The 15,787-nt window shown below is 49.1% G+C and overlaps 1 pseudogene; it reads right to left on the bottom strand.

Annotated features, from left to right (window-relative positions):
• Positions 1–149, bottom strand: LOC119931973 (annotated as a pseudogene).
• Between the last annotated feature and the right edge of the window lie 15,638 nt (positions 150–15,787).

The following is a 15,787-nucleotide window of genomic DNA, read 5'->3' as shown; positions in this document are numbered from 1 at the left end:
ATTCCCTTGACACAAAAACCAGTGGAAAGCACAAATGCAGTCCCCTACTCCCAAATCTCAGGAGTTAGCACACCCAAAGTGCATAGAGTAAGCACCATCCTGGGAAAGCCACCTAAGTGATCATAGTGTCTCCCCTGCCAGGTAAGTATGAATTATTCACCTATGGGAGGTGATGGTCCTGACATGCACAACACTTTTCACACACGCTCGCTAAGCCCCAGCCTGCCCAAACAGATAGGCCATTTGCTGTGGGGCTGCCCAACTCTCCAACCACAATCCCGAAGTAGAAAGCACTCCCTTCCCTGAAAATCACCTTTAATCGCGTTACGAAAAGTCAGGTCATCTCAACCTGGAAGCAGGAGGAGAGGCAAGCCTGGAGGAAGGGAGAGAGAACAGGGGAGAAAATGTAGATTTGGGTGTCATCGGCATAGAGATGAGCACTGACGCTGTGGGAGCGAATGAGTTCACCAAGGGAGTGAGTATAGATGGAGAATAGAAGGGGACCAAGAACTGACCCTTGAGGAACCCCTACAGTTAGGGGATGGGAGGGAGAGGAGGAGCCCACAAAGGAGACAGAGAATGAAAGGCCAGAGAGATAAGAGGAGAACCAGGAGGGAACAGAGTCAATGAAGATTGGATTACCTATTGAGGAGAAGGAGATGGTCCACAGTCAAAGGCAGCTGAGAAGTCAAGGAAGGGGTAAACAGTCAAGCGCATAGTTGGTGCAGAAGGGAGGACTGATAAGGGCAATGAACAAAGGGTTAAATTTGGGAAAGCATCTTGGAAGTTATGGGATTCTAGGAGGGTTTGAAAGTGGGGAGATTGGCAGACTGTTGGCTATGAAGCAGAATGGCCTAGTAGAAAGAGAACGGGCCTGGGAATCAGAGGATTTTGCTCTAATATTAGCTCAGCCAATCACTTGCTGAATGACCTTGGCAAGTCACTTAACTGCTCTGTACCTCAGAATTCTTCAACTGTAAAATGGAAATTCAATACTTGTTCTCCCTCCTACTTAGACTGGAGGCCCATGCGGGACATGGACTGTGTCCAACCTAATTAATTTGTACCTACCCCAGCGCTTAGAATAGTGTTTGACATGTAAGTGCTTAATAAATACTATTAGAAAGTATGAAAGAGGTGGGAATTGCATGCTCAAGGGAGAACACGAGCTAGGGATTGGTAGTGGGATATAGGAGATCAAGGTACAGGGGAGTGGAGTGTGGTTCAGGCTGGGTGTAAGAGGCTATCAGTGAGGTTAGGTAAGCAGGCAAGAGCTGACTGAGTGCCTTAAAGCTGACAGGATTTGGTGACAGATTGAATATGTGGGTTGAACCAGTTATGAGTTGAAAATAATACCAAGGTTACAGGCTTGTGAGATAGGGAGGATGGCAATGTTGTTCACAGTTAAAGGAAAGTCATGGGGAGGAAAGGATTTGCGTGGGAAGATGACGAATTATCCTTTAGACATGTTAAGTTTGAGGTGTCAGCAGGACATCCGAGTAGAAATGTATTGATAGGAGAAGAAAACGTAAGATTGCAGAGAAGGAGAGAGGATAGGGCTGGAGAAGTAGATTTGGGAATCATCCATGCACAGATGGTATTCAATCAATCATATTGTTTGAGGACTTACTGTGTGCAGAGCACAGTACTAAGCGCTTGGGAGAGTATAATATGAAAATAAAGTCACATTCTCTGCCTGCAATGAGATTACAGAGACTTATTTACACCACCTTCCTGTGTCTCAGTCCTCTCTTCCCTCGACCCTGCTCCCTCTATCTCTCACCCTCTTCCTCTCCAACTTCACCACTCATCCTTGGATGTCTCTTTCCACTTTGGTGGCAGCGAATCATTGTTGGGGATTTCCTCTTCAAAGTTTCCATTCCCCTTCTCGTTTCATCTCTCTCTTTCGGGTTTGGCAAAGGCTGTGGAGCATCCCAGAAATTGCAAGTTTTCCATTTCTTTGTGGGCCGGATGTTGCTTGCAACTCCCACGGAAGTCGTCTTTGCTCTGGAAGGAAAGGGGGCATTTAAGGGGAAGGGCTTCCGGTCTTGCGGTGTCTATTAAAAGCTGACCCTGATATCTGCGGGGGCCTGGTTTTTGGGGAGTGGCACGGCGGGCAACGGGCACGAGGGGCCTGGCACCAGAAGCCATCCCCACGCTCGGTTTTGGCCGTCGATCTCGACGACAAGAGACCTCCCCCTCCCCATCGCCGCCTTTAGTGGCCCCAGGGTGGGGTCACGCTGGCACGAGGTGAGGCTGCTACACTTTCATGGCCCAGCCACCGGTGCTTGCATCAGGGCTTGGCACGTAGTAAGCCCTTAACAGGGGCAAGGAACACACCGGACGTCCTGCCAGAGCTACCTTCGCGGAGAACTCTTTTCCGCAATCAGACCGTACTAAAGGTGAATTTAGCTATCGCTCTGAGTCCAAACGAAGAGGCGGAGGGAAGAACTCCATGCGTAGCATCAAGCTCTGCACTTTGTCCGCAGTGTGACCTTGGGCCAGTCACTTCACTTCTCTGGGACTCCGTGACCTCATCTGGAAAATGGTGAGCCCCACCTAGGTACAGTGCTCTGCACAAGATGCGGGAACTGAGGTCCGGAGAAGTGAAGCGACTCACCCAAGGTCACACGGCAGGCGAGTGGCGGAGCTGGGATTCGTATGTAGGTCCTCTGACTCCAGGGCCTGGGCTCTAGCCACTAGGCCACCCTGCTTCTCCCCCACCAGTCCTGAGGCCACAGGTCAGGCCACGGCTATGGTGCAGAAGGCTGGGAGGGAGTTGTTTGCGGGGAGGTCCGCGGTGACTCACCTTCCCGTGGCCAGGAGGTTCTCCCGGTGAGGACTGCTATGGATGCTGCAGACGCCCATGGAATGCCTGTCGGGAAAACAAGTTCAGAGAAGGAGGCAGTGGCTTGGGACAACAGAACAATAAAATTCCCTTCAGTGCCTGAGTTTTGCATTCAGCTCCATTCCCTAGGGACAGTTCTACGGGGGAGAGCAGACCGGCTAGTGCCAGCAAACTTAACTGGCAGCTCCCGGTGGGCAGGGAGCCTTTCAACCCATTCCACCCGCCCGCTCCCAAGCGCTCAGCCTAGTGCTCGGCCCACGGCAGACTGGAAGCTTCCGGAGGGTAGGGATTATACATAACAGTAACAATTCGAATAGTGGTATTCGTTAAGCATTTGCTGTGTGCCGTGCACCGTACTAAGCACGGGGGTACGCAAAAGCTAATCGGGATGGACACAAGACAGCGGACAAGCAGCAAGGCTTAGTGGAAAGAGCCTGCGCCCAGGAGTCGGAAGGACCTGAATTGTAAGAGAGAGCTCCTCTCTCCCCCTCGTCCCCCTCTCCATCCCCCCATCTTACCTCCTTCCCTTCCCCACAGCACCTGTATATATGTATATATGTTTGTACATATTTATTACTCTATTTATTTATTTATTTTACTTGTACATATCTATTCTATTTATTTTATTAGTATGTTTCGTTTTGTTCTCTGTCTCCTCCTTTTAGACTGTGAGCCCACTGTTGGGTAGGGACTGTCTCTATATGTTACCAATTTGTACTTCCCAAGCGCTTAGTACAGTGCTCTGCACATAGTAAGCGCTCAATAAACACGATTGATGATGATGATGATGATGAACTCCTCGGGCTAGATTGCCTCTTTAACCAGATTTGGGACCCAAGCTCCCTGCTCCTTGCTCCAAACAGCCTCCCTCTTCAGCCAGATACCATTGTATGGTTTGGAGCCCCAGGCCTCTTTCCCATCCAGACCTCTAGTCCTAGCAGCATCTCTTGCCCCACCATTGCTCTGACCCAGTTGTCCCATTTCCTGGCTCACCGTAGCTCTCTCCATAGTAGCCACCACTATAATAATAATAATCACGATGGTATTTGTTAAACACTTCTACATGTCAAGTAGTGTTCTAAGCACTGGGGTAGACAGAAACTAATTATGTTGGACACAGTCCCCATTCCATATGGGGCTCAAAGTCGTAATCCCCATTTGACAGATGAGGGAAATGAGACTTGGAGAAGTGAGGCGATTTGCCACAGGACTCACAGTCTTAATCCTTATTTTACAGATGAGGAAATCGAGGCCGAGAGAAATGAAATGACTTGCCCAATGTCACACAGCAGACATGTGATGGAGCTGGGGTTAGAACCCTGGTCCCTCTAACTCCTAGACCAGTACTCTAACCAGTAGACCGCACTGCTAACAGATGTGGTAGATATGTTACCTGACCACAGTAAATTCATAGTCTAGAGGGAGAGAAAGACATTAATATACATAAATTATGGATATGTACAGAAATGTAGGGGGCTAAATTGGGAGTCAATAAAGGGTGCAAATCCAAATGCAAGGGTGATGCAGAAGGAAGTGGGAGAATAGGAAATGAGGGCCTAGTTGGCTAAGGCCTCCTGGAGGAGACCTGCTTTTAATAAGATTTTGAAGGTAGGGAGAGCAATAGTCTAATGGATATGAAGAGACAGCATCCCAGGCCAGAGGCAGGATGTGGGTAGGGACCGTCTCCGTATGTTGCCAACTTGTACTTCCCGAGCGCTTAGTATAGTGCTTTGCACACAGTAAGCGCTCAATAAATATGGTTGAATGAATTGAATGAATGAATGAATGAATGTGGGAGGTGAGATAGACAACACTGAAGTACAGTGTACATTAGAGCAGCAAAGAGTGCAGGCTGTGTTGTACTATCTGTATCTGACAGCCACCATTTTCTCCATCTTCGAAGCCCTAACAAAATCATGTCTCCTCCAGGAAGCCCCGCTTCACCAGGCTCTCGACCCTCCCTACTGCCTCAACCATGCACTTAGTCCCACCCATTAAACCCATACTCAATCCATGGCACCCTTCTACTCCATTGCTTTCCCCACTTGATTTTATCTTAGTGTCTGTCTTCCTGGCTAGACTGTAGGCTTCTTGGGAGCAGGGACTGTGTCTACTTATGCTACTGAACTGTCCTAAATACCTAGTACAGTGCTCTCAATAAATACTATTAATTGATTCTTCAAGCTCCATCAGACAGGCCCCACATGGGTAAGAATCAACTAGTCCCTATCCTCTTATTACACTGATAGGTCAGAGAAGTCGGGATTGATAAATTACTCTGGGGATATTTTCTGCCATAAATCTTTGTCTGTAATTCTAAATCTCTATTTGAATTTATTTTCTTGCATTGTTTTCAAATGAATCTCTGTTTAAGCTTTATGCATTCATTCATTCATTCAATTGTATTTATTGAATGCTTACCGTGTGCAGAGCACTGTACTAAGTACTTGGGAAAGTACAATACAATAATAAAGTGACATTCCTGCCCACATTATTTGCTCGTAGACATGTATTCTCATTTCACAATCCGTCAGTTTCTCAAAGGAGACATTTTAGTAAGGCAGTCCCTTGCCTCACAAAACATGAATAAGAAACTGGTGTCCAGTGGAGTCCACATATACTATAATTCTGAGGAAAATGTGCAGCATCTATAAATCTTTGATCTGACAATTTTTTCAAAGATGAACTACAAAAGAATCTCTGGAGTTGTTAAAACACACTTTGCAGAATACGGGAAAGAGATAACAGGATTCCGACCAAACCTCCGATTCACTAGAAGAAGTTGCAGTACACAGCAACATTATCCTAATGTCACAATCAAAAGGCAATGTAACTGTTCAAGTTAAGAGCAGCTGTCAGGCCTCCCACACAGTTATGACCCAGGCAAACTCCTTCCCACATTCATAATTACATTGCCATTAAGTTCACAATAGCACACAAAATATCGTACGAGTGAACACAATACATTTAACACGCCAAGGGGGATACAAGTAGACAGGGTTGAACTTTGGTCTCTCAGTTTAATTCCCCTTCTACAGAAATGAGTGAAACACAAAATAAAGACAAGGATAAGAGTTAAAAAGCAATCCTCTGTAAATTTGCAAGCATATCACTTTCCCACTGCATTGAACTTTTGAACCCCAAAACAGCTGGCTCAGTTATCATACATGCACACTCTGCTCCTCTGCCACTAACCTCCTCACTGTGCCTCATTCTCGCCTGTCCCGCCGTCGACCCCTGGCCCATGTTCTACCTCTGGCCTTGAATGCCCTCCCTCCTCCCTGCCAAACTATCTCTCTTCCCCCTCTTCAAAGCCCTTCTGAGAGCTCACCTCCTCCAGGAGGCCTTCCCAGACTGAGCCCCCTTTTCCTCTGGTCTTCCTCCCCTCCTCATTGCCCCCACTCCCTCCCTATGCCCTCCCTCTTCCCCTTCCCACAGCGCTTGTGCATATTTTTACATGTTTATTACTCTAATTTATTAATGATGAGCATATAGCTATGATTCTATTAATCTATTCTGATGGTATTGATGCCTGTCTACTTGTTTTGTTTTGTTGTCTGTCTCCCCCATTCTAGGCCGTGAGCCAGTTGTTGGGTAGGGATTGTCTCTATATGTTGTCGAATTGAATTTTCCAAAGGCAGAGCAGACCACACACAACAATCCCCCCTCCTCAGTGAAACGCGGCATCCAGATGGCACTGAATATCCATGATCTCAGCCTTGGATAGGGGTTCAGTCAGGGGTTGTAGAAGCATCAGGGTAGATAAAGCACATCGAAGGTAGGCCTTCAGGAGATGAAAAACACAGCAAACCAAAAACAAGATCCACAGGAATGACAAGACGAGTGTGAGGAAACCCTTAGTTAAGTGCCTGACCCAGCCGGGCCAGGATGAGAAATCCAACCATGACCACCAAGAGTCCAAACTGGAGACAGACTGTGACGGGAGGGACTGCATAACCCCTCGAAGGATGGAGAGGTCAGTTTCGATATGGCCCGACTGATCTTGGTAGAAGCAACATAGGGGACAGGGCCATAACCGGAGCTACAGAAATGGAGGTGAATGCCAGGCTGCCCAACGAGAGGCCTCATCGGCTCTGTGATTGCCCAAACTCGGGGAATCATTTCCTCCGGTGTGGGCTTGCACATGCATAATGGTCACCTCGACTGGGAGCAAGAGAGCCATAGTAGGCACTCTATGCAATCCCCGTTAGCAACCTGGTGGCCAACTGAGGTGAGGAACACGACTCTGCCACAGGGCACCTGTAGCATGACAAACCCCAAAGGCATACTTAGAGTCCGTATAGATGGTCACGTGCTTCCCCTTATCGGGTAATAATGCCTGTGTACGGGCTTCAAGCTCAGCTGCCTGCGCACTACAAGAAGCCGGGAGCAAGCTGGTCCACAGCACAGAAGTTAGGGTGACAACAGCAACGCCAGTGAGTCACACCCCTTGGTCCATAAAGGAGGAGCCTTCTGTAAACAAAGTTAGATCAGGAGTAGACAGAGGCTCATTGTGGAGGTTAGGTCGAGGAGTAACAGTTTCCCAAGCTACCTTGTCACAATCATGAATTTGGTCAGTCATGGGGGAGGACTCCAGCAAGGTAGCCAGATTCAGGGAGCCACAACGCTCCACATGTACCTGCAGATTCTCCAATAAGGCAATCTCATACTTAGATGTGCCACAGATAAGGCTTGGGTGGCCGCTCCATGAAGGAGGCATTCAACTTCATGAGGAGTCTGAACAACAACGGGATGTCCCAAGGGGATATCCTGAGACTTTTTGAGCAACATTACCACCGCAGCTATACAGCAGCTACAGGATATTTGGCCTAGAATAACAGGGTCGAGGACATCTGAATAATAGGCTATTGGCTGATAGTGATGACCGAGTGTTTGGCACAGGACACTCGAGGCCACTCCGCAGCACTCATGAATGTACAAATAGAATGGCAAGATATTTAACCTGGGGTTGACACCACTGTAATTTCTCGTGGCTGACCTTAAGACCAAGCTGATGTAAAAGGGCTAGGACGTGGAGGGAACCAGACTGACATAGGTCCTCTGTGTCCCCAGCAATAATGATATCATCCACATACTGGAACATACTGACCCCTTCGGGTAATTTGAAGGGGTAATAGGGCTCGGCACAATTCTCTCGAAAAGATTCATTCATGCATTCAATCGTATTTATTGAGCGCTCACTGTGTGCAGAGTATTGTAGTAAGCGCTTGGGAGGTACAATTCGGCAACATATAGAGATGGTCCCTACCCAACAACGGGCTCACAGTCTAGAATTGGGAGACAGACAATGAATCAAAACATGTAGACAGGTGTCAAAATCGTCGGAACAAATAGAATTAAAGCTATATGCATATCAGTAACAAAATAAATAGAAGAGTAAATATGTACAAGTAAAATAGAGTAATAAATCTGTACAAATATATAAAAGTGCTGTGGGGAGGTGAAGGAGGTAGGGCGGGGGGTGATGGGGAGGAGGAAAGGAAAAGGGGGACTCAGTCTGGGAAGGCCTCCTGGAGGAGGTGATCTCTCAGTAAGGCTTTGAAGGGAGGAGGAGAGCTAGCTTGGCGGATGTGTGCAGGGAGGGCATTCCAATCAATCAATCAATCGCATTTATTGAGCGCTTACTGTGTGCAGAGCACTGTACTAAGCGCTTGGGAAGTACAAGTTGGCAACATATAGAGACAGTCCCTACCCAACAGTGGGCTCACAGTCTAGAAGACTCCAGTCTAGAGGACTAGATTCCAGGCCAGGGGAAAGACGTGGGCTGGGTTTCGACGGTGGGACAGGTGAGAATTAGGTACAGTGAGGAGGTTAGTGGCAGAGGAGCAAAGGGTGTATGCTGGGCTGTAGAAGGAGAGAAAGGAGGTGAGGTAGGAGGGGGCGAGTGATGGAGATCTTGAAGCTGAGAGTGAGGAGTTTTTGCTTGATGCGTAGGTTGACAGGCAGCCACTGGAGATTTTTGAGAAGGGGAGTAACATGCCCAGAGCTTCTCTGCACAATGATAATCCCGGTAGCAGAGTGAAGTATAGACTGAAGTGGCGAGAGACAGGAGGATGAGAGATCAGAGAGAAGGCTGATGTAGTAATCCAGTAGGGATAGGATGAGAGATTGAACCAGCAAGGTAGTGGTTTGGATGGAGAGGAAAGGGCGGATCTTGGCGATGTTGTGGAGGTGAGACGGGCAGGTTTTGGTGATGAATTGGATGTGTAGGGTGAACGAGAGAGTGGAGTCGAGGATGATAACAAGGTTGTGGGCTTGTGAGACGGGAAGGATGGTAGTGCCGTCTACAGTGATGGGAAAGTCGGGGAGGGGGCCGGGTTTGAAAGAGAAGATAAGGAGTTCAGTCTTGGACATATTAAGTTTTAGATGGCAGGCAGACATCCAGATGGAGATGTCCGGAAGGCAGTAGGGGATTCGAGCCTTGAGGGAGGGAGGGAGAGCAGGGGCAGAGATGTATATTTGGGTATCATCAGCATAGATATGATAATTGAAGCCGTGGGAGCGAATGAGTTCATCAAGAGAGTGAGTGTAGATGGAGAACAGAAGAGCACCAAGATCTGACCCTTGAGGAACCCCTACAGTAAGGGGATGAGAGGGGGAGGAGAAACCTGCAAAGGAGACTGAGAATGAATGGCCGGAGAGATAAAAGGAGAACCAGGAGAGGACGGAGTCTGTCAAGGTTGGATAGCATGTTGAGGAGAAGGGAGTGATCCATAGTGTCGAAGGCAGTTGAGAGGTCGAGGAGGATTAGGATAGAGTAGGAGTGATTGGATCTGGCAAGCAGGAGGTCATTGGTGACCTTTGAGAGGGCAGTTTCAGTGGAGTGTAGGAGATGGAAGCCAGATTGGAGGGGGTCAAAGAAAGAGTTGGTGTTGAGGAATTCGAGGCAGCGGGTGTAGACTACTCATTCTAGGAGTTTGGAAAGGAAGGGAAGGAGGGAGATAGGGCAATAACTAGAAGGGGAGGTGGGGTCAAGAGAGGATTTTTTAGGATTGGGGAGACGTGGATGCCCACGTTTGAAGGCAGATGGGAAGGAACCAGTGGAGAGTGAGCGGTTGAAGATGGAAATTAAGGAGGGGAGGAGGGAAGGGGCGAGAGATTTCAGAAAATGAGAGGGAATGGGGTCTGAAGCACAAGTGGATGGAGTAGCACTTGAGAGAGGAAGGAGATCTCACCTGAAGATACTGCTGGGAAGGATGGGAGAGTAGCAGAGAGGGTTGGGGGGTGAAGAAGGGGGAGGGGTGACTTTGGGGAGCTCAGGCCTGATGGAGTTACTTTTACCAATGAAGTAGGAGGCCAGATCGTTGGGGGTGAGGGATGGAGGAGGGGGAGGAACAGGGGACCTGAGAAGGGAGTTAAATGTGTGGAACAGCTGACAGGGATGATGGGCATGGGTGGCAATAAGGGAGGAGAAATAATTTTGCCTGGCAGAGGAGAGGGCAGAGGAAAGGCAGGAAAGGGTAAACTTGAAGTGAACTAGGTTGGCTTGGTGTTTAGACTTTCACCAGCAACGTTCAGCAGCTCTAGTGCAAGTGCAAAGGAGCAGACTGTGGCAGTGATATAAGGCTGTGGGTTAGTGGTACAAGAGCGGTGAAGGGAAAGGGGAACGAGGGAGCTGAGTTGAGTAGAGAGGGTGGGGTTGAGAGCAGTAATCTGATCATCAAGATTGGGTAGAGAGGATAGGGAGGCGAGGTGGGGTGTGAGGCTCTGAGAAAGATGGATGGGGTCTAGAGAGCGGAGGTCTCTGTGGGGTAGTAATATAGATTTACAGGGAGGAGGAGTCTGAGTGAGGAGGCAGGTAAGAAGGTTGTGATCAGAGAGAGGGATTTCAGAGTTGGTGAGGGTGGAGATAGTGCAGCAGCAGGAGATAATGAGGTCGAGGGTGTGACCAAATTGGCGAGTGGGCGAGGTGGGGTGGAGCAGGAGGTTGGCAGCATCAAGGAGAGTTAGAAAGCGGGCGGCAGAGGAGTCACCAGGGACATCCATGTGGATGTTGAAGTCTCCGAGGATCAGAGAGGACATGGAAAAGGAGAGAAGGAAGGTGAGAAAGGGGTTAAAATCGTTAAAAAAACGTTGGAGGTGGGGCCGGGAGGAGGGCGGGAGATGATGGCTACAAGAATCTGGAGGGGTTTGTAGAGGCGAATAATATGGGCTTCATAGGCGGGGAAGAAAAGGGAAGGGGGAGGAGAAATAGTGCGAAAGCGACATTGGGGAGCGGGAAGGACGCCGACACCTCCTCCTTTTCCGGTGAGTCTGGGGGAGTGGAAGAAGTAGAGACCTCTGCTGGAGAGAGCAGCAGAAGACATCGTGTCATCCGGCGTGATCCATGTTTCGGTTAGGGCGAGGAGAAGGAGAGAGCTGGAAAGGAATAGGTCCAGGATGAAAGGAAGCTTACCTGTAATGGAGCGGGGGTTCCAAAGGCCATACTTGGCAGCAGCTGTGGAGGGAGGGGAGGGAAGGGGAATGGTGCGAGGGGTGGGGAGGGTTTGGATTGTTTTGAGTTGGTGGGGGCCTGGACGGGGAGAGGGTGAAGAGGGGTGGCGATGAGAAAGGAGAACTGGGATGGGGTGGGGGCAGGGAGGAGAGGAGGGAGGGGGTTGGAAGGGAGGGGTTGAGGGTTGGCGCTTGTACAGGGGGATTCTGGGGAGGGGTTAGGGGGAGGAGTGGGGGTGGGGGGAAGGGAGGGAAAGAGCTGTGAGGGAGAGGGGAAGGGGAAAGTGAGGAATGGGTAGGGCAGTTGGGAGCAGGGAAATTGATAGTTCATGGTGAGGTCAGCAAGGTAAATGACAGCACAGCAGGTAGTTAACAATTAACAAGCAGTAGCAATAATGCAGTAGCGATAATAAAATATGTAGATTCATTCATTCATTCAGTCAGTCATATTTATTGAGTGTTTATTGTGTGTAGAGCAATGTACTAAGCGCTTGGGAAGTACAAGTCAGCAACATATAGAGACGGTCTCTACCCAACAACGGCTTACAGTCTGGAAGGGGGAGACAGACAACAAAACAAAACGATGACATCACAGAGAGTAGTTAATTAACATGCGATGGCAATAATAAAATAAGCAGATGATGACATCACAGAGAGCAGTTAACAATTAACATGCAATGGCAATAAAATAAGCAGGTGATGACATCACAGAGAGCCATTAACAGTTAACATTTGGCAGCAAAAATAAAATAAGCAGATGTTGACATCACAGAGAGCAGTTAATTAACATGCGATGGCAATAAAATAAGCAGATGATGACACCACAGAGAGAGTTAACAATCAACATGCAGAAGCAACCATAAGATAGGCAGACGATGCCCAAAGCAGTAGAATGAATCCATGGGTCAGTCAAATCAAATCAAAAAGGCTAATGGCAAGGAGTGTCCAGGGGCTCTTGGCACAAATGTCTCCGTGGTGATGGAGGATGGAGTCTTATGGATGGCAGTTCTGGAGTAGGGCGGAACTGTTAGGGGGGGTCATGGGAGAGGAGACGCCTGGGGAGAGGAGTTAACAGTAAATAACATGGGTGGGCTGACGGTGTGAGTGGCGTTGTTGTTAAAAGTAACTCGGTGATAACAAGGGCTTTTTTCCCCGTCGAGGGGAGCGGAGTGGGGGAATCAGTCAGGTCCGGACCGGGAACGGGGGAGTGAGGGGGCTCCTCAAAGAAGGTTGCTTATGGGGTGGGGAGATGGAAGCAGGGGAACACAAATGTCCCATGATCGAACAGGGGGACACAATGTTCCACGATCCCAGTTGGCTATTTGGACAGAGTGGAGGTGGCTTCGAGGGGTTAGCCTAATGACGACGGGGGGTGGGAACCCAGCCCAGGGTCCTCGGTGTCCTTGGGAGGGGATGCAGAGGTCCGGGCAGGAGACGGCCAGGAGCCCGGCTGCGGGGCATGGGCGTCTGATAACCTGCTGCTCGAGGACGGAGGGAGGGAGGGGTAGCCCCGGTCCTCGTGGCAGCGTCCGGAGGAGACGATCCTTCTGGGAGCAGCAGGGGCCACGCGGTGTGATGGCAGGCGGGCTTCTCAGGATCTGGATCCCAAGATCCTATGGCGGCTGGGGGGGGAGAATAATTGTCTGTCGGATTTGAGGAGGGAGGGCATTCCAGGCCAGGGGCGGGACTTGGATGAGGAGTCAGCAGGAAGATAGATGAGATGGAAGCACAGTGAGAAGGTTAGCGGTAGACGAGTGAAATGTGTGGGCTGGATTTTATAGGGAGAGTAGTGAGGTGAAGTAAGAGGGTGGGAGCAAGGTGGTGGGGTGCTTTAAAGCCAATGGTGAGGAGTTTTTGTTTGATGCAGAAGGGGATGGGTAATCACTGGAGTTTTTTGAGGAGTGGGGTGGTGTGTCCTGAAAATTTTGTAAAACAATGATCTGGAGAGCAGATCATTCTTCAGCAGAGTGAAGTATGGACTGGAGTGTGGAGAGACAGGAGGCTGGGAGGACAGCAAGGAGGCTATTGCAGTAATCCAGGTGGGACAGGATGAGTGATTGTATTAATGTGGTAACAGTTTTGGTGGAGAGAAAAGGGCAGATTTAGTGATGTGGTGAAAGTCAAACCCTCAGGATTTAATGATCGATTGAATATATGGGTTGAATGAGAGAGGAGTAAAGGATAACACTGAGGTTACGGGCTTCTGAGACAGAAAAGACGATGGTGTCATCTACAGTGATGGGAAAGTCAGGGATAGGACAGGGTTTGGGTGGGAACAAAATGAGTTCTGTTTTGAACATGTTAAGTTTGAGGTGATGGGAGGACATCCACGTACAGACGTCTTGAAGGCAGGAGAAAATGTGAGACTGGAGAGAGGGAGAGAGATCAGGGCTGGAGATGTAGATTTGGTAGCTTAGTTTGGGTAGTTTGGGTATGGAGGTTAAATGGGGCATAATGAGTTGAGAACATTGGATGGGATCCAGAGATCAGAGGTCTTCGTGGGGGAATAGTATATATTTACGGGGAGGAAGTGTGTGAGAGAGGAGGCAAGTAAGGAGGTTACTTAACAAGAATAAACATAGCTATAGGGAGAGAATGAGTTCTCCATGGGAGTGAGTGTAGCTGGAGAATAGAAGAGGACCAGAACTGAACCTTGAGGAACCCCCACATTTAGGGTGAGGAAGGCTGAGGAGGAGACTACGAAGGACACTGAGAATGAACAGCAAGAGAGATAAGAGGAGAACAAGGAGAGGACCGAGTCAGTGAAGCCAAGGTTTGAGAACGTTTCCTGGGGAAGGGTTGGTCCACAGTGTTGAAGGCAGCTGAGAAGTCAAGGAGGATAAGGATGGAGTAGAGGCCGTTGGATTTGGCAAGAAGTAGATCATTGGTGACCTTTGAGAGAGTGGTTTCTGTGGAGTGAAGGGGATGGAAACCATATTAGAGGGGGTTAAGGAGAAAACTGGAGGAGAGGAATTTGAGGTAGCAGGTGTAAACAACTCGCTCAAGGAGTTTGGAGAGGAATAGTAGGAGGGAGGTGGGGCGATAACTAGAGGGAGCTGTGGGGTCAAGAGAGGGTTTTTTTTTAAGATAGGGGAGACATGAGCATGTTTGGAAGCAGTAGGGAAGAAGCCATTAGAGAGCAAATGGTTGAAGATGGCTGTTCGGGAGGGAATAAAGGAGGAGGCAAATGTTTTGATAAGGTATGAAGAAATGGGGTCGGATGCACAGGTGGAGGGGGTGGCTTAGATCAGAGGCGGGAGATCTTCTCTAGAGATACTGTTAAGAAGGATAAGAAAGTTGAAGAGGGGGCCGGAAGGGGGAGGGACTGAGGAGGGGAAGGGCGATTTTAGGGAGCTCACACTTGATGGTGTCAATTTTCTTAACGTAGGTGGTCAGGTCACTGGGGGCAAGGGATGAGGGAGGTGGGGGGACAGAGGGCCTGAGGATGAAGTTAAATGTCTGGAACAACTGGTGAGGGTGATGGTCATGGGTGTCAATAAGGATGGAGAAATAGTTTTTCCAGGCAGAGGAGAGGACAGAGTTAAAGCATGCAAGAATAAACTTGAAGCACTTGAAGTCAGCCTGATATTTCGATTTCTGCCAGCAGCGCCTTGGGGCTCGAGCACAAGAATGAAGGAGGAGTACTGCACAGGCAATCCAGGGCTGAGGGTTAGTGGTATGAGATTGACGAAGGAATAGGGGAGCGAGTGAATTGAGTTCACAGAGTTCGCAGAGAACAGAGGATGGTTTTGAGAGCACCTATTTGGTCATCCAGGGAATGTAGTATAGGTATGGAGGTTAAGTGGAGCATGATGAGTTGAGAACATTGGATGGGATCCAGAGATCGGAGGTCCCTGTGGGGGAATAATACACATTTAAGGGAAGGAGGTGGGTGGGAGAGGAGGCATATAAGGAAGCTGTTATCGGATAGAGGCAGTTCTGAGTTGGTGGGGGTAGAGATTGTGCAGTGGTTAGAGATGATGAGACCGAGTGTGTGTCCAAGTTGGTGGGATGGAGCAGGAGGTCAGCAGAGTTGAGGAGTGATAGAAAGCGAGCAGCAGAAGTGTCTTCAGGAATATTTATGTGGATATTGAAGTTCCCTAGGATCAATGTGGGCATGGAGAAAGAGAGAAGGAATGTGAGAAAGGGATCAAAATGGTTAGAGAAGTTGGAGGTGGGACCTGGGGGGTGGTAGATGACAGTTACAAGAATCTGGAAGTCTGCTAGATGTGGATGATTTGGGCTTCAAAGGACGGGAAAGAAAGGGATAGGGGAGGGGGAATGATGCAAAAGCGACATTGGGACACGAGAAAGAAGCCAACACCTCCTCCTTTCCCAGTGAATCTGGGGAAGTGGGAGAGGATGAAATTCCCTCTGGAGAGAACATCACGGGAGACCGTGTCGTCTTGAGAGATCCAGGTTTCAGTGATGGCGAGGAGGAGTGCCCGAAATAGGAACAGGTCCAGGTTGAAAGGAAGCATCCCC

Source organism: Tachyglossus aculeatus, chromosome 8 (assembly GCF_015852505.1).
Source record: "Tachyglossus aculeatus isolate mTacAcu1 chromosome 8, mTacAcu1.pri, whole genome shotgun sequence".
Classification (NCBI taxonomy): Eukaryota; Metazoa; Chordata; class Mammalia; order Monotremata; family Tachyglossidae; genus Tachyglossus; species Tachyglossus aculeatus.
This window is presented reverse-complemented; position numbering and strand designations above follow the sequence as displayed.